Consider the following 23,961-nt stretch of genomic DNA (forward strand, 5'->3'; position numbering starts at 1 on the left):
ACGGGGGAAGAAGGCGAGGAAGCCAGGATGGATGGTTTGCACGTTGCTTTCATCTGACCTGCTGTGGAATGTGACTCATAACTCATCTGCATAGGCAGCTCTTGGAGTGGACAAAGGAAACCCAGCCAGTGGAAATTCCTGGGAAACTGTGATGGGGCCCAAATAGGAAATGCCAGTCAAGAGATTTTACTGGTGCTAAGCTCAAATACCGACCTTGGAGCTGTGCTCCTCAAAGATTCTGCTTGTTAACTGTAGAAGAGACACTTTGGCAGAAGGGATATGGATAATAATCAGGGTCCCATAGATATCATCCTTTCCAACCCTTTTGCATTCACCATCTAACTTGATGCATTAAGAACCTTTGAGCCAGGGGTGATTATCCTCATTTCATATACCTTGGAACTGAGACTCAGGGAGATTAATGACTTGCTCAAGGTCACACAGCTAAGGGAGACTGGATGGTATCAGAAAAACAAAAAATTTTACTTTTAGAACGGTAAGACTTGTTTTAAAAACTTTATTGCATAACTCATTATTTGGGGAGATTGGCTAACTTACTTTCCTCTCTGACTCCATTTTCCCATATGTAGATTATGGATAACATTATCTACCCTACAGAGCTGTTGGAAAAATGGAGCGAGGTTATATATGCTGCCTACTTGCTACCTATTTGCCTCTTCCTTAGTGACTCAACCCTAATTTGGGATTCAGGGGGAAAGCAAATACATCCTGTTAAAAATGTTCCATTTCCCAGCCTCCCTTGCACTTGAGAGTGGCCAGATGACACAGTTCTGGCCAATGAAATGTAGAAGTCTCTAGAAAGCATATCTGGTCCTGAATTAGAAAGTTAAACCTTTTTAGGAAAAGTCTTTCTTCTCTGCTTCTTCCTTCTTGGAGTGGAACTGCATTCCAAGCAATGGAAGAAATGCAGATTCAGCAGTCATTTTGGAACGGTGGCAGAACATGTATCTCTGATGGTAATGTTGGACTGCTTTTTCCTGGACCTGTCATTGCTTGATACATATAGACCCTTGTTAGTTTAAGCAGTTTGCAGCTGTCTATATTTCTGATGGAGTAATCTAGGCTTTGACTTATCATACATACCCAAAGAACCACAGGCATTTTGATTAGAGCAGGAAACTTTCTCTAAGGTGAAGGGAGATTTCAAGTCCCTGTCTCCTACCCATAAAATAGCATTAACCTGCCCAACCATGCCCACATCACACTTACGTGTTCATTTCTCTCTTCTCTGCCTTCCCTACCTCCAAAGTTGGGTACATAGCCCTCTCCACCTGCAGACCAATCTCAGTTCAAGTGAGATAAGATATATAAAATCCCTAGCATGGTTCCTGACACACAAGTATAAAACAAGTGGGATTTATTGTTCTTGAGTCAGAAAGTTTTAAAGCAACCTCAGCATACTGGAATCTTTTTACTTAACAAATACGCATGGAACACTTCAGAGGGTCTCCTGATCAACAAGATAAAGAAACCCAAGCAGCTTTAGCATGGTATTCAAGGCCCTAACTCCTGCATACAGCACTGGGTTTTTCTTCCTAAGTCCCTTGATAACATCCCTTCTCTTGTCACAGTAGCACCATAAGGTTTTGCTTTCCCTCTGCTATAGCACTCATGTGATCACAGCCATTGCGTCTGCCTCTCCCAATGAAGGTGAGGCTTGAGTCTCATTTATCTTTGACTCCCTGGTAACCCTGCACAGAGAGGCACTGGATAAATTACTGCTGAAGGAATAAATAAGTCTCTAGTCAGTGCCTAGAAGTTGAGTCACATGGAGGTCTTGGCTTTTTCCTGAACACAGCTGAGCATTTTCATGCTTCAGAAGTTTTGCATATGCTCTTCCTTTTGCTTAGAATCTTCTTCCTCCATTTTATGTCTATAGAATTCCTACTCACCCTCATACAGCCACCTCAAATATCATCTCTGCCAACTCACTCAGTTGCTCTCCGTTCTCTCCTAAGGTATCTGATGCTTACTTCTGCTATGGCAAATAACTCGCTACTCATTATTATTATTATTTGTCCACGTGCTTCTCTTCCTTGCCAGACTATGAACTCTTATGAACATTTAATCATATTTTTCTGTCACTTATACTCAACATAGTTCCTGGCGCATGGTAGATATTGAGAATTTCAGTGAATTTAGCTACAAAATTTTTTGAATTTACACAAAATTGTGTTTTTGAGTTGTTGCCTATCCCTGGCTCTGTAATGAGGCTCATAACATCAGGTATTGAGGTGGGGAATGAAAGGAAATGAGCTTTATTTAGTATCTACTGTGGACCAGACATTATTATTGTCCATGTTGTTTCCAGAATAAGTATGAAACCCACCCTAAAAGAGCTTATAACTTTATTAGGGAATTGCTCTATACTTATATAAATGCTTTAGGAATTGGTATAAATTTTGGTAACAGTTCCTTTTTCACTTTAGATCACACCTCCTGGGTCTGACACACAGGGCACCCATCATTCTAAGAAGCTTGGAGACAATCAGTGGCCCTGACTGTATTGTGACTCTTCCTGCCCACCCTTAATAGAGACCTGAGAGCCTGACCCAAGCTGGCTCAATCAGATTCTCTCTGAAAGAAATATGAATTTGGAATGGATTGCTGAAGAGATTGGAGTTGTTGGGGGTGAGTCACATGTGTGGCAGTCCTCCAGGGTGAAAGGCTATAAAGAATTCTGAGATACCACAACTGCCTTGGGTTCCCCTATCTTGGTAGTTCAGCATTTCCTTTGATTCTCTGAGACACCCTCAACATCCTTCCAATAAATTTCCCCTTTGCTTCAACTAGACAAAGTCCATTTCAGATGCTTACAGGTTAAAAAAAAGAAAGAAAGAAAAAAAAAAAGAAAAAAGAACCAATACAGTCTGATGCCAAAAGAATTTCCTGTTTGGTCTCTGAATTGGTTAAGATTTGCATCAGCTGCAAATGAAAGAAAACCCATAACAGTAGCTTTAAAAGAACACAAGATTATCTCTCTCAAGTGAATGTAGGCAACCAGAACTAGCTGCTTGATCTGCAGGAATCCAGATTCCCACTATTATCAATCTCAGGATGTACCTTCTGTCTCAAGGAACAAGATGGCTGCTCAAATTCCAATCATCATGTCACCAATCCAATTTATAGGAAGGAGGAAGACATGCCCCTCCCTTTAAAGGTGTGTCCCCAAAGCTGAACACACTATTTCTGCTCCCATTCCATTGGCCAAAATGTAGTTACATAACTCTCATATGCCAACTATCTTCCATTTGCCTGTCCAGACCCACTGCATTCTACTCTGCTCTCTGCCTGGAGAGACAGGCCTGTGTAAACCATATCAATGGGAGAGTATAATCTCTGGCTTTTATGGTTCTAGCTCGGACAACACAGGTTCTGGCAGGAAATCAGAAAAAGAGAAGAGTGAGATCAAAGCATTTCTTTCTCTGGATCCCTTCCTTCAAAGTTGCATTGGGCTGGCTCTGTCCCTCAACTGAGGGTGACTGGCCCTTGAAAAGTGATTGAATCTACTCGACTCTCTCTTTTTCTAGGCTTTAGTAGCTATTCCCTTCCTTCATTCCATTATGTCTTAAGGGAGGCAACAGCCTAGCTGCTATGAGCTCTGGATTACTGCACTGTACTTACAATTCCTCCACACCTTATTTTAGTAAATCACCCCTTTTAAAATAAATCCTCCTTGGCTTATCCCATTTTGAATGTGTCATCTCTTTTCTGTTGGGACTTTGACATACTTACATAACTACAAGGTTTTTATTATGGGCCAGGTACCTAAAAATTGAATCTATTACCAAAAAAGGAGAGGAGAACCCATACAATGGGACAACTATCAGTCTCTGCCATGGTCCCATTGGTCTTTCTTGATCAGTACTTATATCCAATTTTCATGGGTTGAGCCTTCTACCCCTTACTCCTAATATTCATAAGGCAAGGTAATCACCATCCTTTTTACCTCATACAAAGTTAAATAAAGCTATAAAAATCTACAGATACACATCTATATATGGGAGAGTTATAATTATTAAAAACTGCCAGGAAGGGTAGTAAAATCAACACATGTTTAGTGAATGTATGGATGAAATTATGAAGCTATGTTTTCAGTTTTTCAACTGCAATATTGGTGTGTTGTGCCATACGATGTCCTAAGTCTTTTCCAGTACTGATCTCCATGTATTATTTTGTTGGCTCTGTATCACAATTTCCCATGAGGCATAGAAAGAAATATGGCAGAACTGTCAAGCTGGAGGTACAAGGTCCAGGAAACACATAGGAGTGAGACAGATTCAGGAAGATACTTGACTTGGTAATCCGGGCAGAATCAGGAGAGCAGTCGGGAGTATTGGCTCATGCAAATTCTGACTGTTGAAAGAGACAAGAAACAGAAGGCAAACTTAGCAGACAGAAAGTAATCTCAAACACCCAGAGGAAGTGCATAGGCCCAGGCAACCAGGAGGCTGGAATCATATACATGGCAAGACAATAGTCAACCTAGACAGAAACCAAGAAATCTGCTATCCCTTAAGAAAAAACTTGAGTCACCCAAGTCAAACCCCAGGTGCTATCTATGGTTCCTCCCTCTTCTTTATCCCCATATCTAACCAGTCTTCAGACTCAGTTGATAATGCCTTCTAAATATCTCTCATTCACATACTCATCTCAGTTCCCATTTCCAATAACAGCTCAGGCCTAAATTATCTTTGGCTTGCATTAGTTCTACATCTTCCTGGTGGATCATTATTTTACCCATTCAGCCCTATTTCCTGAACTACCCCATGATATCTTTCTAAAATACAAACAGACCATGTTAGTCACCTGAATAAACAATTCAGTAGTTCCCGAGTTCTCCTGGAATAAAATTAAAATGTTTAACAAGACCTTGTATTACTCAGCTCCTACATCTCTTTTTAGCCTCATCTCACCCCACTCCTCTTCTTCCCACTTGACACTTCAGCCACTCCGAAATACTTGAAATTTCCCATAGAAATTAAATAGGCTTTTGCATGTGTATGCTTTACTCCCAACCCCTCCTACTTCCTTCCTCTGATGCATTCTTACTCATCCATCAAGACTCTACTCATAAGCTATTATCTCCTACAGACAGTCCATCTTGACACCCCCACCTTCACTCAGGTTGGAATAGGTACTTGTCTGTGTTCTCATAAGCCCTGGGCTTATCTCTACTGTATAACTTATAATCTATTGTTATTTCCATGTTAGTTGTCTATTTCTCTCTGATCTATGAGTTTCTTAAGGACAAGAGCTATATCTCATTTAATATGGTATCTCAGTGCCTAGCATAGAGAATGACAAAGATGGTGCTCAAAACATGCTTATGAAATAAGAGAATGAGCAAGACCAATAGTATGCAGAGTGGGGTTAAAGGCACTATCGCCTTCCTTGTCTTAGACATCACACTTCAATTAATGCAGACTAGGATGCCTTTCACATTTTAGATATTACTCTTTATACATGTTGTTTTGATTTGTTGTAATATGAATATTCCTGCTTCCAGTCTTGAGGTTTACTCTTTTCTCTAATGTACAAATAAATCACAATAGCTGAACTTCCATTTCAAGCCATGATGGAGTGAGTGACAGGGTTCACACATATTCTCCCATCATAAACAATAAGGAAACGTGGAAAAATTATAAAATACTGTTTGCCATTGAATAACAGATGGTATGCTATTGTGATTCCCAAGAAACAAGAAGTAAGTGAGATAAACACTTGGCCTTTGCCTGGAATCACATTCTGGGTCTTGTTGCAGGAAGGGAATCCTAAGCAGAGTACAGCAATCTCACTAAGTTGAGGAGACAGAGATCAGAAATCTGGGAGGTTGAGGTGACTCAAAACTGTGGAGCAGAGTTTCAGAGAAGAGCAACATAGGAGAATACTTCAGTATTTGCTGAATATTAGCCCATGTATGCCTAGGGCAAATCTCTATGTGAACAGGCAATGGATGTCTGGGGAACTGTAGACTGAGAAATTCACAGAGATTGCAGAATTGGGAGACTCCATCCCCCAAGAGTGGAAGGTCCTTGCAGATTCCCTGGGACATTCAGTAGCCACAGATGCATTCTTCTCTATACTTGCCCTACGAAGTCTTTAAAAGAAGTCTGGAAAAGAACAAGCTAATCAGCAAGTAACTTATCTGCCTGTCAGAACAAAGCTCAACTCTCTTTATAGGATAACAACAAAATCCAGACACTCAACATAAAACACAATACTCAGTATAAAAAAAAAAATTGCTAGGCATGCCAAGAAGTAGGCAAATAAGTGTGATATCCTTGGGGGGGGGATATCAGTCAATAGGAACAGACCCAGAAATAATAGAATAACAGATAAGGACTTTTAGCAGCTATTAAGTTATACTGAATTATTCAAAGGTAAACATGAACGTAGTGAGGAGAGAAATGGAAAGATATTTAAAAAAAGGCAAAATGAAACTTCCAGAGATTTAAAAAATATAAGCTAATAAAAACTCCTCTGGAAAGATGAAGGGTATAATATATATTGCAGAAAGAAATATTAGTGATCTTGGAGTCACAGTAATAGAAGCTCTCAAAAATAATGATTGAAAAAATATTGATCTGTGGGACAACTTGAAATGGTCTGACATAGAATTCCAGAAGGAGAGGCTGGGGCAAGGAGAAACAGAAACTTTTGAAAATATAATGGTTAAAAATTTCCAAACTTGAAAAATAAGCTCAATGAACCTCAATTAGGGTATCAGAGAAAACTCCACCAGGGCACACTATAACCCTTTTTAAAAAATAAGTGATGTATGTGTGCAATGAAAGTATTTTATTGTATGTAAATAATATTCCATAAACCCTGAGCTTCCAGCAGTCTTCCCAAGGGTTCCAAAGACAGGATCATTCAAATTTCTGGAGATTGCCCAATGGACCCCTGCTTCTTTGTTCTACGAATTCCTCCTCCATTGAAATTCCCCACCCCCTTCTCACTCTCCCATTTTTGCTCCTTATGGTTGTTCCAGTTCTCTCTAGTATGGTCCACTGGAAAATCCCACCATGTTTCTTTCTCCTTCATCCCCCAATGCACCATCCACACAAAGCCATCTTGTATAGAGCATTTTACTAAAGGTTTAGTGATGAAGTAGGGAAGTCACGTCGCAAGAGAACAAACAATTAAACCTAAATGTCAAGCAGCATGTCGGTGGTATACATCGTCCACTCCTTGAAGGCAGTGACTCACTGTCTCCTCACTCTTGGCTGCAGCCTGCTTCCATGGGGCTGGCCACGTTCCTATCTCTCTATAATTCAAACACTAAGATTCTGACAAGGGCTGATAATGGGAAAACCCTCAAGTCCTACTATGTTGTGGAATAGAAACATGTAAATCTCATCCTTTTTTTGACCTCTCTCATCAAGATGAGCCCTGGCATCTATATTTGCAGAGCCCCAAAAGCCAATTAAAGGAATTTCTCAAACAAAAGAGGATTTATTTCTTAAAAACAGAGTGTTCCTGGATTAGTATTTTCACCTGGGATGATTATAAAACATGCAAAGAACTGTGTTCACATCAGAGCCACTGAACAAGAATGCCTTGGCCTGGAGCCCACGAATCTGCATTTCAACTACCATACCACCTTGACAAATCTCCCTGCCTTGATTTTTGGGGGGGGGGGGCAGTGTAAAACAAACAAACAAAAAAATCTCATTGTTTCGTGATTAATAAATCCTCCTGATATACTGTATAAATTGTCCTTTCAGCCAGGGGACTCTCACCCTTAATTTCGGTAGTCAATGTTTAAATTTTATGTACAGGATTGGTTTCTCTCTCATTCTCCCTCTCCACAGCCCACCTTTGGATCACAAGCCTACCAATATTGCAGCGAGGGTGGAATCACAAAAATGTTGTTGTGTCATAGGCCTTTCTTTGGGTTCCAGATTGTATTTAAGTCTGGTAGCCTGGGAAACATCTCAAAAGTCCATAACATGAAGTCTGCCTGTTGTTTCTGAAAGCACAATGTTACCCCAAACAATTGTCACTGTTCTTACCCACAGATTATTGTGGGCTGCCTGTGCCCCCAGGACATTTTACGGCCTGCTCTGAAAACATGAGTTACCTTTTAGGACCTTTAGACTGGCAAGATCTGGTGGAAGTTGTTAGATCAGGTTCTGGAAAAATGGTCTGGGCACGGGCTTTGTGCAGAGCCAAAGAAGTGCTTAAGGGAAAACCTTGAAATAGCAAATGACAGAACTTTCCCTGAAGTTCACAGATGTTCTCTACGAATTCTAGAAGTATGCCAAGAGCTAAATTTCATTTTGGGGGCCTCCTATCAGCAAGCAGACAATGATCAAGAATCAACACTAAACATGTGGTTTGATGTAAATAAAGTTCTCAAAGCCCCTCTGTTTGTCATTCTAATAATTGATTACAGCACGATTCTCCATCCCACTCCCAGACCCTGCTGAATTGCTTTGATTCCTTCTGGGGTTCTAATGGAGAGACTGACATATAGCTGCATTAACTTGTCTTTAGCCACAGGTCTCTCAGGGGCATGTTGTTCCCCTGCTCATGAAAATTATGGTGTTTCTCATGGTCCAGAGATCACTGCATTTTGTAAACTTCTCATTTTTAAAATATAAATGCTATATCTGTACTTTCCTATTGCAAATTTTCAATCTCACTGAATATATCTGAGGTGCTAGTTTTTACTAAGCATAAGGATGTTTCCTTATAACTCCATGGATAATAACAGCAGCTAACATTTATTTAGTGCCTCTCTGTTAATGCCACCTTATATGTCTATTATGGCCTTCGATCCTCAACATAATCCTATGAAAAAGGTTCTATGTTCACACTCATTTTGCAAATGAGGATAGTGAACAAAGTTCTCATAGCTTTAGAGTGAGGGCCGGGAGGTGCAATTTCAAAGCAGTCATGCCTAACTATGATGTTACTTACACTCATTCAACAAATATTTGCTGAGTGTCTGCTACGTGCTGGGTGCCATGATAGGCACTGGGGATACCACAGTGAACAAAAGAGATAAAGATTCCTACCCTGATGGAGCCCCCATTTTATTTCACATCTATTATGTGAATTTGTGATAATTTACCTAACTGATGTCTACTGTGGAATGTTTAAACTTTTTTTTTTAAGATTTATTTATTTATTTGAGAGAGAGAGAGAGAGAGAGAGAGAGAGCAAGCATGTGCGGTGGAGGGGGGGCAGTGCAGAGGTGGAAGGAGAGAGAGAATCCCGAGCAGACTCCCCACCGAGCATGAGCCCCGGAGGGGACTCAATCCCAGGACCCTGAGATCATGACCTGAGCCAAAATCAAGAGCTGGAGGCTTAACCGACTGAGCCACCCAGGCACCCCTAAACTGTTTTTGATTCAATGCCCTTAAAAAAAAAAATCACACCATGAGGGACAACATTCTGATTTATAAATCTATATCCAACTCTCTGCAATTTCATTAGAAGAGTTTCCCAGAGTAGGAATTATAAAGTTCAACGGTATGAATATTCATTCAAGTTCTTCACATGTATTGCCAGTAACTCTCAGAAAGGGTGTAGTAAGTTACGGTCCCACCAAGCACAGCACTTTCCGAGAATGTCCATTTCACCACAACCTTGCCAGCATTGAAGGTTCTTTTTCTAACTTTTTAATCCTGTCTACTTGACAGGCATCATGTTCATAGCTCTGCAACAACAAATACCACACTGACTTTGTTTTGTTTAGAGAAAAATGAATGTCACAGGCTTGAAATAGTTGAAGAATGACAATTTGTTTTCAAAACACCTCAGATCCCCTCACAATCAAGTAGAAAAATTCACGACTTCCTTCTTGGTGCCTATAAGGCATATTTGTTAAGCTCATCGGTTGTTTCTGAGTAAGGCACAAAGTGCTTATTGACCCATGAATCTCTCTGTGGCGCGGCTCATCTACATTTCCACACCTTTGTACTAGGGAGCCTGTGAGCAATTGGCTCCTTTGTAACTTAGTGACCTCGCCATCCCCGAAGGGATACAAAACTGTGCTGGAATGACGTTGATCTGGCCCTTTTTAGAGTCTTCCTTGAACGACATCTCTTAATTAGATGTGGCTTCTCCCTTTTTGGGATTTGCAGGCACATTTATGTAACTTTGTTATACTATTTAACATACCCAGTCATGTTCAGTGTGTACTTTCCTTTGCTCTCTGACTAGAAACATAAAGTTAACATTACCTGCCATATAGATCTGCTGACAGAATTCAATGAAACAATGCACATAATGCACTAAGTGTGGTACCTGGCACAGAACTACCCTCCAGAAATACTTGTGGGTTGAAGGAATGAAGAGTCAATGCACAGTAAATCTTGGACGCTGCTAACTGGTGCAACTCGTACGTAATATTAATCAGAGGAATTTGTGAAAATACCGGATGCAAGGCTCCTCCTTCAGGCACTGCAATGCAATAAGTCTGGGGTGGAGGTCCAGGAATCCAGGTGACTCTGAGACAGGTGGCCTGGAGACTGCGCCTGACTTTGAGAATCCTGGGGCCTTGTGAGCTCTGTGGTGGCAAGGCTAATAGGACATTCATCTCTAAATGACCCCGCTCCTATTTGCTCTGGTCCCCAGTGTGCAGCAAGTGCTCAAGGACTGTAGCCTCAATGAATTGTTGGCATTTGGTTGTAGGAGAGACATTGTTTCCAGACCCATCCATATGAAACAGACAACTGAGGATTCTAAAATGTGTGTGGAACCTTATAATCTCCTCAATCACAATCTCAAAAACTTAGCCACTATTGTCCTGGATTTGAATTTCCCTAAATCTTGTGTTCTTTTATGCCCCCCTCAGCAGCGCCCTGTTTTGAGCACTTGACTACATGCCACTTTATTTGATTTAATCCTCAGGATCTCTCCGAGAGGGAGGAAACTGAGGCTTGGAGTTTGTTACCTGTCTGGAGTCATACAGCAAGTGCCAGATTCCAGACTAGGCGTGAGGGATTGCCAAACCTGAGCACATTCCATATAGCTCCCTCCTGAGATGAACGAAAGGAACTCGGGAACTTGGCCTGCTGGGGCAGGTGAGGTGCAGAACTCACTGTCAGTGTGTGTGTGTGTGTGTGTGTGTGTGTGTGTGTGCGGGTTGCCAGCAAATTCCTGATTATAGGCAACTGCATCAAACAGAGGCAATTTTTCCCTTGTAAGTAGATATTACAAATATAGCATATTAAGCAACCCTGACTTCATCCCCACCCAATCAGCCCCTGCCAGTTTGCATGCTACATATGTACAGCATGACTCAAAGGACCCTCAGGCAGTGGGTGGGTTAAAAATCAATCAAACAATAATAATTTTCATACGTGAGAGCTCCCTGGCTTCCCAGTTGGCTGTTCAGTTAGTCCTGAGTCATGAATTTCCTTTTTAGGGTAATATTTACCATAGAGCATGGCTGGTTATAGGGAATACGTAATATCCACTATCTGATGGGAAACTTGTTATTAAAACATTACCTAATGATAGATTTACCTGATAAATAATCCCAAGGATTAGACAATATAGGTTGGCGAGAGACTAGGGAGGGTCTGCAGGGAACGGAAAGATGAATCAGAGTAAACTATGGTTTGGAGGTAAATGACAAGGTGTTTGTCTGGAGCTGGGTGTCAAAATAATCCTAACTATAATAATTAGACTACAGAGGAGAGAGAAGGAGAGACAGATAGGGACAAAGAGAATAGGAGGAGGAGACAGTGAGGATGAACACTGGAATGGGTAATAATCATAATCATAGGCACTTCTTACTGCACTGTTAGTATACACAGGTATTGGGCTGATCGTCTGACATATATCCTCTTTTTTAGTCTCATGAAAATCCTGGGGGTCACTCCTACTACCATCCCCACTCCTCAGGTTCCAGCCAGTATAGCAAAAGGGCTAAAAGCAAAGACCCTAAAGAAAGACTGTCTGAGTTTACATCTCAGCTGCCTATTTGCTAGCTGTGAAACCTTAATTTTTTTCTGCCTCAGGCTTCTCATCTGTGAAAGGGAGGTAATGGTAATTTTGCCTACCTTAAAGGGTTGTTTCAGGACTAAAGTAGTTAGCAAACAAAACCTTTGTAAACTCAATTCAGTTGCTATTTCAAGCTGAAGAATCTGAGGTCAGAAGTTACATCACTTGCCAAGGTCACAAAACTATGAAATGGCAGAGCTGGGATTTGAATCTAGATCTGTCTGATTCTAGCCCCAATATGCTTTCAACCTTTATGCTTTGGTGGATGGGAGCAGTAATGGTGGGCACTAAAGAGATGTCACAGGGTATGTTTCCCAAGCACATGATGTCAACCATTTGAGTCAAATCACCTCAAATTTGTGGACCATTTTATAAACATAGGATACGATCTCAAAGCAACCCTAGAGATCACCTCATCCAAAGATTGCAAACTGTCAGCTTAGGGACCTCTCTCTCTCTCTCTTTTTTTTTTTTCATTTCAAAATTTTTTTTTTAGAGAGAGGGCACCTGGGTGTCTCAGATGGCCAAAAGCATCTGCCTTTGGCTCAGGTCATGATCTCCAGGTCCTGGGATTGAGTCCCGCATCAGGCTCCCAGGTCAGCGGGGAGTCTGCTTCTCCCTCTGCCTCTCCTCCTGCTTGTGCTCTCTCTGCCTCTCTCTCTCTCTTAAATGAATAAAATCTTAAAAAAGAGAGAGAGCACAAGCAGGGAGAGGCTGCGGGAGTAGGAGAGAGAGAATCTTAGGCAGGCGCCACGCTCAGTGCAGAGTCCAATGTGGGGCTTGATCTCATGACCCTTAGATCACAACCTAAGCCAAAATCAAGAGTTGGACGCTTAATGAACTGAGATACCCAGGCACCCCAGGGACCTCTCATTTTCTAGAGATATGTTGTGTTTGGCTGCCTAGTGTTGGTTGGTGCAGAGCTATGAAAATTTTTGAGTAAGTTACCAAAACTACAAATTGTCAGACTTAACAAGAAAACCTAGACTGAAATTTTCTCTAAAAAAGCTGGAGTGTCTGGACCCATATCCCTAAATGCAATAGTCAGTTATACTCTGCCACCTGAATATATTCTCACCACTTCCTACTATCTCTTGCATCTGGCTCACTTCACTCAATTGTGTCTTCTTGACAGCCTGTTGAATATGGGATACCAGATCCCATGCTCTCTGAACCTCCTTTCTTCAGACTCAATACCTAGATCAGTGAATTTTTCCAGAGGGGCGAGTTTTTATTCTCCCCACAGCTTGGCCCCCTCTTCTGAACCTTGTATTTATTCAAGTTCTTCTTACAGAATGGGACTCTGAGAACAGAGTTCCCTGAGCTGACCAGCACAGAGTACTGGGAGGCAGCTTACTCACATCTTTTGAGATCTTTTGAGATCTCCCATCAGAGCTTTTCCTGTAGACTAGCCTTACAGGTCTGTGAGGCGTTCCTGGTGACAAGGAAGCCCAGGCTCTCCAAGGACCTTGGTCTGTCCAAGGGCCCAACATGGGCACTTGAGAAGACTCTTGCCTGAGGTTATCTGATGCTACAGCCACACAGTCATGCTGTTTCTCTGCTTCTGGAATTTTCAGTGTTTCCTCTTCCATTACATAGTCAAACCCATCTTGCGCAGGTGTTGACAAGATCATAGCAACACCACTTAGCTTGTATGGTTGCAAACAGTGACTCCCAGCTGACCTCAGACAGTGTTGCTTCCTTTAGGAGCCTCAAACTCAAAGCTGAGCAAAGCACCAGCACTCGTGAATACCTCCTTCATGCCAGGCTCTGTGCTGCTGCCGAGTCACCACAGAGAAGTGATGCTAACCTTGTTTCTAGCACCAGTTTATCTCATTTAATCTTCAGAATAATCTCCTTACTACTCTGTGAGCTTATGTATTGGGATCCCCATTTTCCAGGCAGAGAAACTGAGGCTGTGCAAGTTTACTATCTTGTCCAATGACAAGGCATCATAATCCCAAAGTTCTGTGCTCTTACCTTCTGGCAAGGATAAAAACTCAGATCTGTGCAACAGAGGAGGGAGCATTAGAAATGCTCTGTGAGATAGGAGGTGGTTCAAAAGAAGAAGAGCTGATATCTGACTGATGGGATCAGGAAGAACACATGGAGGGGTGAAGTGGAAGGCATCCTTGAGAAACAGGGAAGGTCCTCATGGGGGAAGAGAAGATTACATATGGAGGCCACAGCAATATGACCTCTTGGCATATGTCATTTAGTTTACCTGGCCTGGGACATCTTCGTAGGAAAAAAGAGAAAGAAAAGGCCAGATTTTGAGGGTGCTTGGACTGTCACACGAAGAGGCTGGGACCAAAATGCCCTGGGGAATCTTGGACAGAGTTTAACAGTGACTAGTCATAATTGTTACCCCCAGAGAGACTCTCTCTCCTCCTGCCCTTCCTCTTTCCGTTGTTGGGCCCTCTTGCCATAGACGGGCTCTAGTGTGGGGGTGGTAGGAGATGGCTCCTGCAGTAGAAAATGCTTTGGAGCTTTGGAGATTACTTCCAGCTCGAACAGGAAGGGTTGAACACTATTCATGGAGAAGGGAGCATTTGACCAGTGACATGGAGGACAGATGCGGTGTCGGCACTCAGAGATGAGGGCAAAGGGCAACCCAGGTGGAGAAACCAGTGCGAGCAAAGGGACAGGGGCAAGAATTTAGCAAGCGCACTTGGGGAACAGGGACTAATTTACTCTTCTGAAATGGAAGGTGTATGAGGGGGTGAGGTGTGACGTGGGTATAAAGGCAGGAATAGTAGTGTTGATAAATGTCAAGCTAAGGAGCCTTTATTTAATTAAAAAGGGAGGCCTGGGAGGATTTTGAGCAAGGGAGTGATACTGATGTCTTGGACAACAGTGTGCAGGATGGATGGGAGGACAGGGAAGGAGGGACTTGAGACAGATGCCAAAGAGAAAGTTGGCCCAACCCTTCCCTTCCCGTGAGGTGTGGTGAGTATGTGAACTAGGACAGAGGGCCATGACCTCTACCTTGGGCATCAGGAGAACTGCAGCCTGGCCGTCAACAGGACACATTCTTGTCAGTAATATCACTTATTTCGCTGTTCTCTTCTGCCTTCCTCTTGCCCCTCCACCTCCTCCTTCTCTCTTCCTCCTCTTCTGTAATTACTTACCTCTTAGTAGTCCTCTCAGATTTATTTTCACAGCCGTTTCCTCACTGGGATGTTTTTGAATTTTGACTTTTTTCAACTCTGTAAGAATTAGGATTGGACTCTTGCAGAGTAACAAAAACTCCAAAATAACAGCGAAGCTCCTTTCTCTCTCATGCAGGTAGGCAGAACAGACCTAGTGCGGAGTTCCCAGGCTCTTGCTACCCTCCTGCACTGCCATGCTCGGCCCATGGCTCCCACCTTGAGTCAAGATGGCTCTCAAGCTTTCCCCAATAGATCTGTTTCTCAGGCAGGAGAATGGCAGAAGAGGACACTCCCTGGAATTTGCACGCTTCAGTTCTGCATACTTCGAATTAGCAGACCTCATCCCATTACCACACTGCAGGGTCAGAGAGACGGGAAAAGGAGGGCTCTATTCTGGGCTACTATTTGCTAGAGTTGAGACCTGTTAGCGTGGCAGAAAGAGAGCTACACCCTGTCAGCCGGTTCTGGGGTCCGTGCAGAGGGAGTCAATTGCATCTCGCGTGAAGCCATTCCCCAGCAAACATTTCCTCACCACTGCCCTGGCCGGCCTGTGCTGGGTGCTCTCAGGGCTGTGGAGAAGTACCGAGTGGTATATGGGCTGCAGATGCCTACACGCTATCTACTGTAAAATCTTGGAGCTGGAAGAGGTGGTAGGGGACGTCCATCCCAGTCCAGTCTGTCTTCTCTTCCATCTTAAAGAAACCATCTGCAGCTTCTGCTTGCACATGTTCAGAGTTGGGGGCTACAGCTGACGCAGCTTACTACATGACTCACAACACTCACTTCTTACACTGAACAATATCTGCCTCCCGGGAACTTCTACCCAACAGGCCTGGTTAGGCTAGGGAACAGGTCTTGCTTATTCCTCACTCTAAAAAAGAACTCATTTGCTATGTGAAGGCAGCTCTCACGTCTGTCTGTCCATCTGTTTGTCCTCTGCTTTCCCAACCAGTCCCCTCCTTTCTAGAGGGAGTGTGCCATATGGCGAAGCTGACATGCTTTGGAGTCGTCAGGGTTGGCTCTCTTACCAGCTTACTTGATCTTGAGCAAATGACTTACACTTTCTGAGCCTTTATTTCTCCATGTGTAAAATGAGGCTGATGTTAGCCACCTCATGAGATTATTATTGTGAGGCTTAAATGAGCTAATGAATGCAAAGCACAGAGCTCGACACCAAACACAGCAGTAAGAGTCATTACTAGCATCTTCATAATTAATAATAACAAAACATCTCTGGCTCCTCTTCCCTCTTGAGGTATTAGATAACAGGAGAAGAAACTTTGAATACTTTGGGGGGAAATTAGCATAAAAGTACCACCCAGGATTGTGACCAGGAGCCACGATTTTTTGCTCCCTTTACCCATTTCACTGTGTTGCTAATGCTGTCCATAGAAAATCGCCTCCTGGGGTCTATGGTTTGCTCCCTCCGTTTGCAAACTGCCTCCTGGGAAACTCCATCTGTTATGATGGGCATCGGCATTCCTGGGCGAATTTGCTGTTATTGTTAGCAGAAACAGTCAGAACACAAGTACACAAACATATTGAAGTACTCAAAGTCTGTCTGCCTTGTAGAAAGAAAAGGAATCAGGAAGCCTGGGTCCTCATATCTACCTTTACGCTAGCTGCCTGGGTGACCAGGGATGAATCAAAGCGCCCCTCCAGGCCTCTGATTTTTGACAGTCTGCTCAGCAGCAGCATCCTGTGACCAGAGAAGGGATTACCATGGCTTGTGTTCCCCTGGAGTCTCTCTCCCCACCTAGGGCTAGTCCAGGTAGGACCATCATCTGGGCGGAGGCTGGGTGCATGCCCAGGCAGCCCTGCTTGGTCTGTGAGCCAGGCAGAGCCCGCCCGCTACCAGGGTGTGATTGTTCTTCTGATTTGGCAACACCCAGCAAACGTGTCCCATCAGGGCTGAACTAAAAATAGGTCCTGTGCTATGGGGCCCAGGATAATTAGCGGCCTAGCACACACAAGGTTGGCTAACCAGGCAGAACCAAGTGGCCACCACCGTCTTAGGGGCACAGTGGCCAAAGAGAGACGTTTTGGCTCATTTTCCCACGAGCATCCTCTTTCCCCACCCTCCTCCTGCACCGCACCCACACAAGGGCCAGAGCCTTACTCTCCCTTTCCTCCCACGCCTCTGCTTCTGGAAACACTGACTTTTGCAGAGGTGCTGCATGTGGCCACAGTGTACTGGAAAGAGCTGGTGTTCGGGCATCAGTGGATGTCGGTTCAAATCCTGGCTCTGCTATTTTCTGCTGTTTGAACACGAGCGTGTGCTCCTCTTGTTTTGGCGATAGAATGCTGTTCATTGTACCTGCTGCTAAGGGTTGTTAGGAATACGAAAAGCAGCATGTGACTCAAGCAATGATTCAAGAAATTTATCACGCATCTGAATCACCTGGGTCGGGGGAAACTTGTGAAAACTGAGGTTGTGGAGTCCTGCCCCCAGGTTTCTGATTCAGTGGGTCTGGATGGTACTTATTTTCTTCCTAACAAGTTGCCTGGTGATGTTTATGCTGCTGGGCCCACTGGGTTAAGGGTGAAAGTGTGTGAATTCTGAAGTCATACCGCTAGGGTTCAACCCCTGGTCCTGCCACCTCTAGCAGAGTGATTTCGGCCACGTTTCTAAACCTTATCTGGAAAATGGGGGATTAATCATTCCTACTGTATAGTGTTGATATGAGGATTAAGTGAGTTAATTCGTTTACAGCACTTAACAGAGGGTCTGGCAAACAGCAAGTCTGAGTAAACATTAACTTTTATTAGTATCACAGAGTCTGCAGAGAATATGAGTTCAGTACATGTTCTTTTTCTCTGCCTGTGGTGGTGGTTGGCTTTGCTGGAATCTGTCTCCATGCTGCCCCTCCCAGGGTCTTTGTGTTCTGAGCCCTGCCTCGCTGGGAGGGCTTATACTGGGAGGATTTGGGGCACCAAGGAGCACAGATTGAATGTCAAAGATTAGAGATCAAAGAAGAGCCTGAAGCCCTCAGGCTGAACGGGCTTAGCCAAGAGGATTCAGTCAAGAGGGGCAGAACTGAAAGTAGACCCAGGTTTCCTGACTTCTCAGCCAGAACACTTTCCACAGCATCGTGGTGCCTCCCCAGAGGCAGCCTGGCTACCCCCTAGTGTGCTTAGGGAACAGCCAGCTCCCCGCCCCATGCCTGCACTGTGGCTGGGCACTTGGGTTGTTTCTCCTGTAACTGTTTATGATTGAGGAAGACACAGCTGTAAACATCTAACATCTGAGTATAAATGACTGTTTTCTTTTGGGCTTTTTTTCCCCTGGGCTCACGTCCTCAGAGTGGAATTGCTGCGTCAAAAAGTACAGACAGTGTTATAGCTAGAAGAAAGCTAGACATAGCAATTCTTCCAGGGGAAAGAGCTTCTCATTTCCCAGAAAGCGTAAAATGGCTGGGGATGTTGGTGTTTGAAGCAAGTTAGGGAGTTCAAGGAGGGCCCCGAGCTGAACCTTCAAATCAGCGGTGGACACAGCTGTGGGTGAGAGAAGGGAGATTGGAACTAGGAGGGGGACGCCTGGCAACCACTGATAATTTTCCCCCCAAATGGTGTTGAGACTAGTGCTTCACAGATATTAATGTGCACAGGAATTCCGAGGATCTTGTTCATATGCAGATGGGGGTGCCCAAGAGTCTGCATGTCTTTTTTTTTTTTAAGATTCTTATTTATTTATTTATTTATTTATTTATTTATTTGTTTATTTATTTATTTATTTAATACATGAGAGTAGGGGGAGGGACAGCAGGAGAGAGAATCCCAAGCAGACTCCACACTTAGCTCAGAGCCCACTCAGGGCTCGATCTCATGACGCTGAGATCATGACCTGAGCTAAAAATCAAGAGTCAGATGCTTAACTGACTGTGACACCCAGCTGCCCCAAGTCTGCGTCTCTAATAAGGTCCAGGTGATGCAGTGTCTGCTGATCCATGAACCAAACTCTTAAGTAGCAAGAGTTTAGGTTACCCTATGTTTGTTCATGCTATTCCTCTGCCTAACCCACCATTCCCACTATTTTTCAGATCAAGCTCCAAACACTTCCCTGGACTGAGTTCACTGGGTTGAGCTAAGTGGTCCTTTTCTCCAGTATGTATGACTATTGCAGCATTGATCATGCTGCACTAAACTGTCCATCCCTTCCTGAGGGCATGGACCAGCATTATTCATCACTATATTCCCAACAGCTAGCACAATGCCAATCATGGTTTGGACCTAATTATTATGATTGGGTAAGGGAATGGGTAAATGGGTAGGTGAGTGGATGGATGGATGGATGGATGGATGGATGAATGGATGGATGGTTGGATGGATAGATTAATAAATGGCTGTGAGGAGAGGGAAGTAGGAAGTAATGGGTTAGGAAAAGCATGGTGAACAATCAGATTTGGCCTCAAGATTATTATTGTCTAACTAGACCATTTACTGAAAGCCCAGAGTCAGTGACCCTCCTCTGATCCTTGCCAACTTTTTGCCCTCAGAATGCCAACCCTGAACCAAGAATGAACTCAGATAAATGAATAAGATCCAGAAAGCTTAGAGGTGCCTCACAGGGTAACTCTAATAAATACCAGAAAACAAAAAGCAGGTGTTGGCAATCTTCCTTTTGCCCAAAGAGTTATTTACACAAGTTTCCAAAGCAATCCCCTTCATCGCTTTTACATGCCTATTACATGGTTCTCTACAGAGAAAGGTCTGGAGTTGGTTAGCTCAGTGGATTAGAGAGTAAGTCCCTCAAAGCCAAGGGCAGGGTGAGCCTTTTTCCTTCCTCTGCTCAAGGCTGCAGGCTGACTGCCCAGTCCTGGCCGGGGGCACTGTGGTCCTGCTTGGTCCCAGTGATTGAGAGTGGTCAGTGTGAATCCACCACTCAAAATGGTACGTGGTGCCATGAAGAAGAATGAACTTGAGTTTTGGTATTAGACAGCCCTAGGAATGAAACATGGATACTTCATTCCCTCACCAACTGTATAATCTTTAAAAAAATTTTTTTTAACTTTGAAATAATTTCAAACTTACAGAAAAGTTGCAAGCAAAGTACAGGAAACTCCTGTGTACCCTTTGCCTGTATTTACCAATTTTTAATATTTTGCTACATTTGCTATTTCATTCTCTCCCTTCTAATTTTTTGTTTCAGTCGCTCTGATTGAAGATGATAAACGTTCATCAAAAAGAAAAAATTACATTCTGAAACAAAAATGTTCTGAAACAAAAAATTAAAATAAAAAGTTATTCAAAAGTCACAAAATTAAATACATGTAAAAGAAATATAAGTAAACTTTAAAATGGATTTTTTTTGTAAGTTTGTAGCATTTATACTTTCCGGAGTTATTCAAGCTTAAAAATGCACTCAGATATTTGGGATACTCTGTAATGTTATATAATAATGTATAAGTTATGTTTTGGAGCCATTGGGGAGTAGATTGCATATATCATACCACATATATCATACCTCTTAGTACTTTAGGGTGGACTAACTAAGAACACAGACATTTTCTTATATAACCTCAGGTATAGTTTCAGGAACTTTAACATTAGTAGAATGTTTATATATACAGTCTGTATTCCAGTGTCTTCAATTGTACCAATAATGGCTTTTTCTTCCCCTCCAGTATGTAATTACTTGGTGCATTTATTTCTCTTTGTATTCAGTTTTACATTTTTCTTGTTGATTTAATTTTTTCACCTTGTAGAACATGAACATGCTTCCAAAGTCAAAACTATACAAAAAGCTGTACTCAGAGAAGTGTCCTTCCTCCCTCGTCCTTCCCACATCATTCCCTCAGCCTCTTGTGGAGAACTAATTTTATTGATTTCTGGTTTATTACTCTGTATTTTTTTTTTTTTTTGCAAAAATAAGCAGACAGATACACCTGTGTTTTATTTCTCCTTCTTTTTTACACCAAGAGTCATGCCCTACCTATACACTTTTGCACTTCCTTTTTTCTTCCCTAAAAGTCACTGCATGTCCATTCATGGAGATGTGCCTGACTTTTTTACATGTGAGTATTTGTGGTAGATTATCATGGCCACAAATTATTTGCTGCTTCTCCCTGAAAAAGCTGGAGTCTCTTTCCTCTCCCCTTGAATTGGGGATGACTTTGTGAATTGTTTTGAGCAATGCATGTGGCATAAGTGATATCCTAGAACTTCCAAACACAGACCTTCAAAGGACTATGGGCTTCTGTTTTCTTACACTTGGAAGGCATCCACCATCTTGTAAAGAAGCTTAGCCTGGACTGCCGAGGGATAATAATTCATTAAGGTGGAGAGTGGGTCTGGAGAACAAGAGACCATCTTGCTGTTTCAGTACCAGCTGAGCTCCCAGCTGAATATGCTCAGCTGAGTGGACTCAGAATATAGCACAGGGACAGGAAGAACCACCCAGCTGAGCCTAGTCTTACTCACAGAATCATAAATAATAAGTTGTATTTTTAACCTGCTAAGTTTTGAGTTAGATGGTTACAAAATGAAAATGAAACAATAGTACTCTACCATGGGCATGCCCAATCTTCTATGTTTGGGCATTTAGGTAGTCTTTGCAACTACAAATAATTCTTCGGTAAATAACGTTATGCATATGTATTTTGTATTATTGGAGGTCTATCTTTAGGGTGAAATTCTGGAAGTGGGATTGCTGGATTGCAGAAAAATGCAGTTATTTTGTTATATATCACAAGTTTCTCTCTCTAGGGAGAATATAATTTTGCACTTCTACCAGCAACGTATGCTTGCGATTGTTTCTCGAGCTTTTGAATTTTTGCCAATCTGGTGTGTAAGAAATGCTATCTTCGTGTAGTTTTATTTTTTTTTAATTTTTTTTTTTAAAGATTTTATTTATTTATTCAACAGAGATAGAGACAGCCAGCAAGAGAGGGAACACAAGCAGGGGGAGTGGGAGAGGAAGAAGCAGGCTCCTAGCGGAGGAGCCTGATGTGGGGCTCGATCCCAGATCGCCAGGATCACGCCCTGAGCCGAAGGCAGACGCTTAACCACTGTGCCACCCAGGCGCCCCTTCGTGTAGTTTTAATGTGCATTTGTATTATTATGTATGTTACCTATTGTTGCATAATAATTTATCACAAAATTAGAGACTTAAAACAATAAAAAATTATTGTCTCACAGTTTTTGTGAGTCAGAGTTTGACCTGTGGTTTGGCTGGTGCCTGTAGCTCAGGGTCTCTCACAAATCTGTGACCAAGCTGTTGACTGTGGTTGCAGTCACCTCACAGCTCAATTAGGGGAGGATCCATTTCCATATACTTGGTCACAAACAGGTCTCAACTGTTACCAAAGACTGGGATCTTTCCCTGCATATTTTCAGACCACAATGCTTTGAAACTTGAACTCAATCACAAGAGGAAATTTGGAAAGAACTCAAATGCATGGAGGCTAAAGAGCATCTTACTAAAGAATGAATGGCTCAACCAGGAAATTAAAGAAGAATTAAAAAAAATTATGGGAACAAAGGAAAATGAAAATGCGACTGTTCAAACCTTTGGAATTCAGCAAAGGCAGTCCTAAAAGGGAAGTATATAGCAATACAAGCCTTTCTTAAGAAACAAGAAAGGTCTCAAATACACAACCTAACCTTACAACTAAAGGAGCTGGAGAAAGAAGAGCAAATAAAGCCTAAACCCATCAGGAGAAGAGAAATAATAAAGATTAGAGCAGAAATCAATGAAATAGAAACCAAAAGAACAGTAGAACAGATTCACAAAACTAAGAGCTGTTTCTTTGAAAGAATTAGTCAGATTGATAAACCCCTAGCCAGACTTACCGAAAAGAAAAGAGAAAGGACCCAAATAAATAAAATCATGAATGAAAGAGGAGAGACCACAACCAACACCAAAGAAATACAAACAATTATAAGAACATATTATGAGCAAATATACCTACCTACCTACCAAAACTGAAATAGGAAAAACTAGAAAACCGGAACATACCCAAAATCAGCAAGGATATTGAAACAGTAATCAAAACCTCCCAAAAAACAAGAGTCCAGGGCTGAAAGGCTTCCAAGGGGAATTCTACCAAACATTAAAAGAAGAATTAATACCTATTATTCTGAAGCTGTTTCAAAAAACAGGAATGGAAGGAACACTTCCAAACTCTTTCTATGAAACCAGCATTACCTTTATCCCAAAATCAGAAAAAGACTCCACCAAAAAGGAGAATTACAGACCAATATCTCTGAAGAACAAGGATGCAAAAATTCTCACCAAGATACTAGCCAATAGGATCCAACAGTACATTAAAAGGATTATTCACCACAACCACTGGGATTTACTCCTGGGCTACAAGTGTGGTTCAATATCCGCAAATCAATCCATGTGATACATTACGTTAATAAAAGAAAGGACAAGAACCATATGATCCTCTCAATAGATGCAGAAAAAGCATTGGACAAAATAGAGCATCCTTTCTTGATTAAAACTTTTCACAGTGTAGGGATGGAGGGAACATATGTCAATATCATAAAAGCCATATACAAGAAGCCCACAGCGAGTATCATTCTCAATGGGAAAAAACTGATAGCTTTTCCCCTAAGGTCAGGAATTCAGCGGATGTCCACTATCACCATTCTTGTTCAACATAGTACTAGAAGTCCTAGCCTCAGCAATCAGAAAACAAAAAGAGAGAGAAAAAAAAGGCACCCAAATTGGCAAAGAAGAAGTGAAACTTTCACTCTTTGCAGATGACACGATAGTCTATGTGGAAAACCTAAAAGACTCCACCCCAAAATTGCTAGAACTCATACAGGATTCAGCAAAGTGGCAGGATATAAAAATCAATGCACAGAAATCAGTTGC

General features: G+C 42.4%; 1 long non-coding RNA gene across 1 annotated transcript in view; it reads right to left on the bottom strand.

Moving 5' to 3' along the window:
* Window positions 1-501: 501 nt before the first annotated feature.
* The window catches only part of LOC113254610 (uncharacterized), a 169,266-nt gene continuing 145,806 nt past the window's right edge, over window positions 502-23,961 (bottom strand). The window contains exon 5 of the long non-coding RNA XR_006409436.3: window positions 502-4,377. This is a non-coding gene — a long non-coding RNA (uncharacterized LOC113254610). The remainder of the gene's footprint in view (window positions 4,378-23,961) is intronic.

Source organism: Ursus arctos, unplaced genomic scaffold (genome assembly GCF_023065955.2).
Source record: "Ursus arctos isolate Adak ecotype North America unplaced genomic scaffold, UrsArc2.0 scaffold_12, whole genome shotgun sequence".
NCBI lineage: Eukaryota > Metazoa > Chordata > Mammalia > Carnivora > Ursidae > Ursus > Ursus arctos.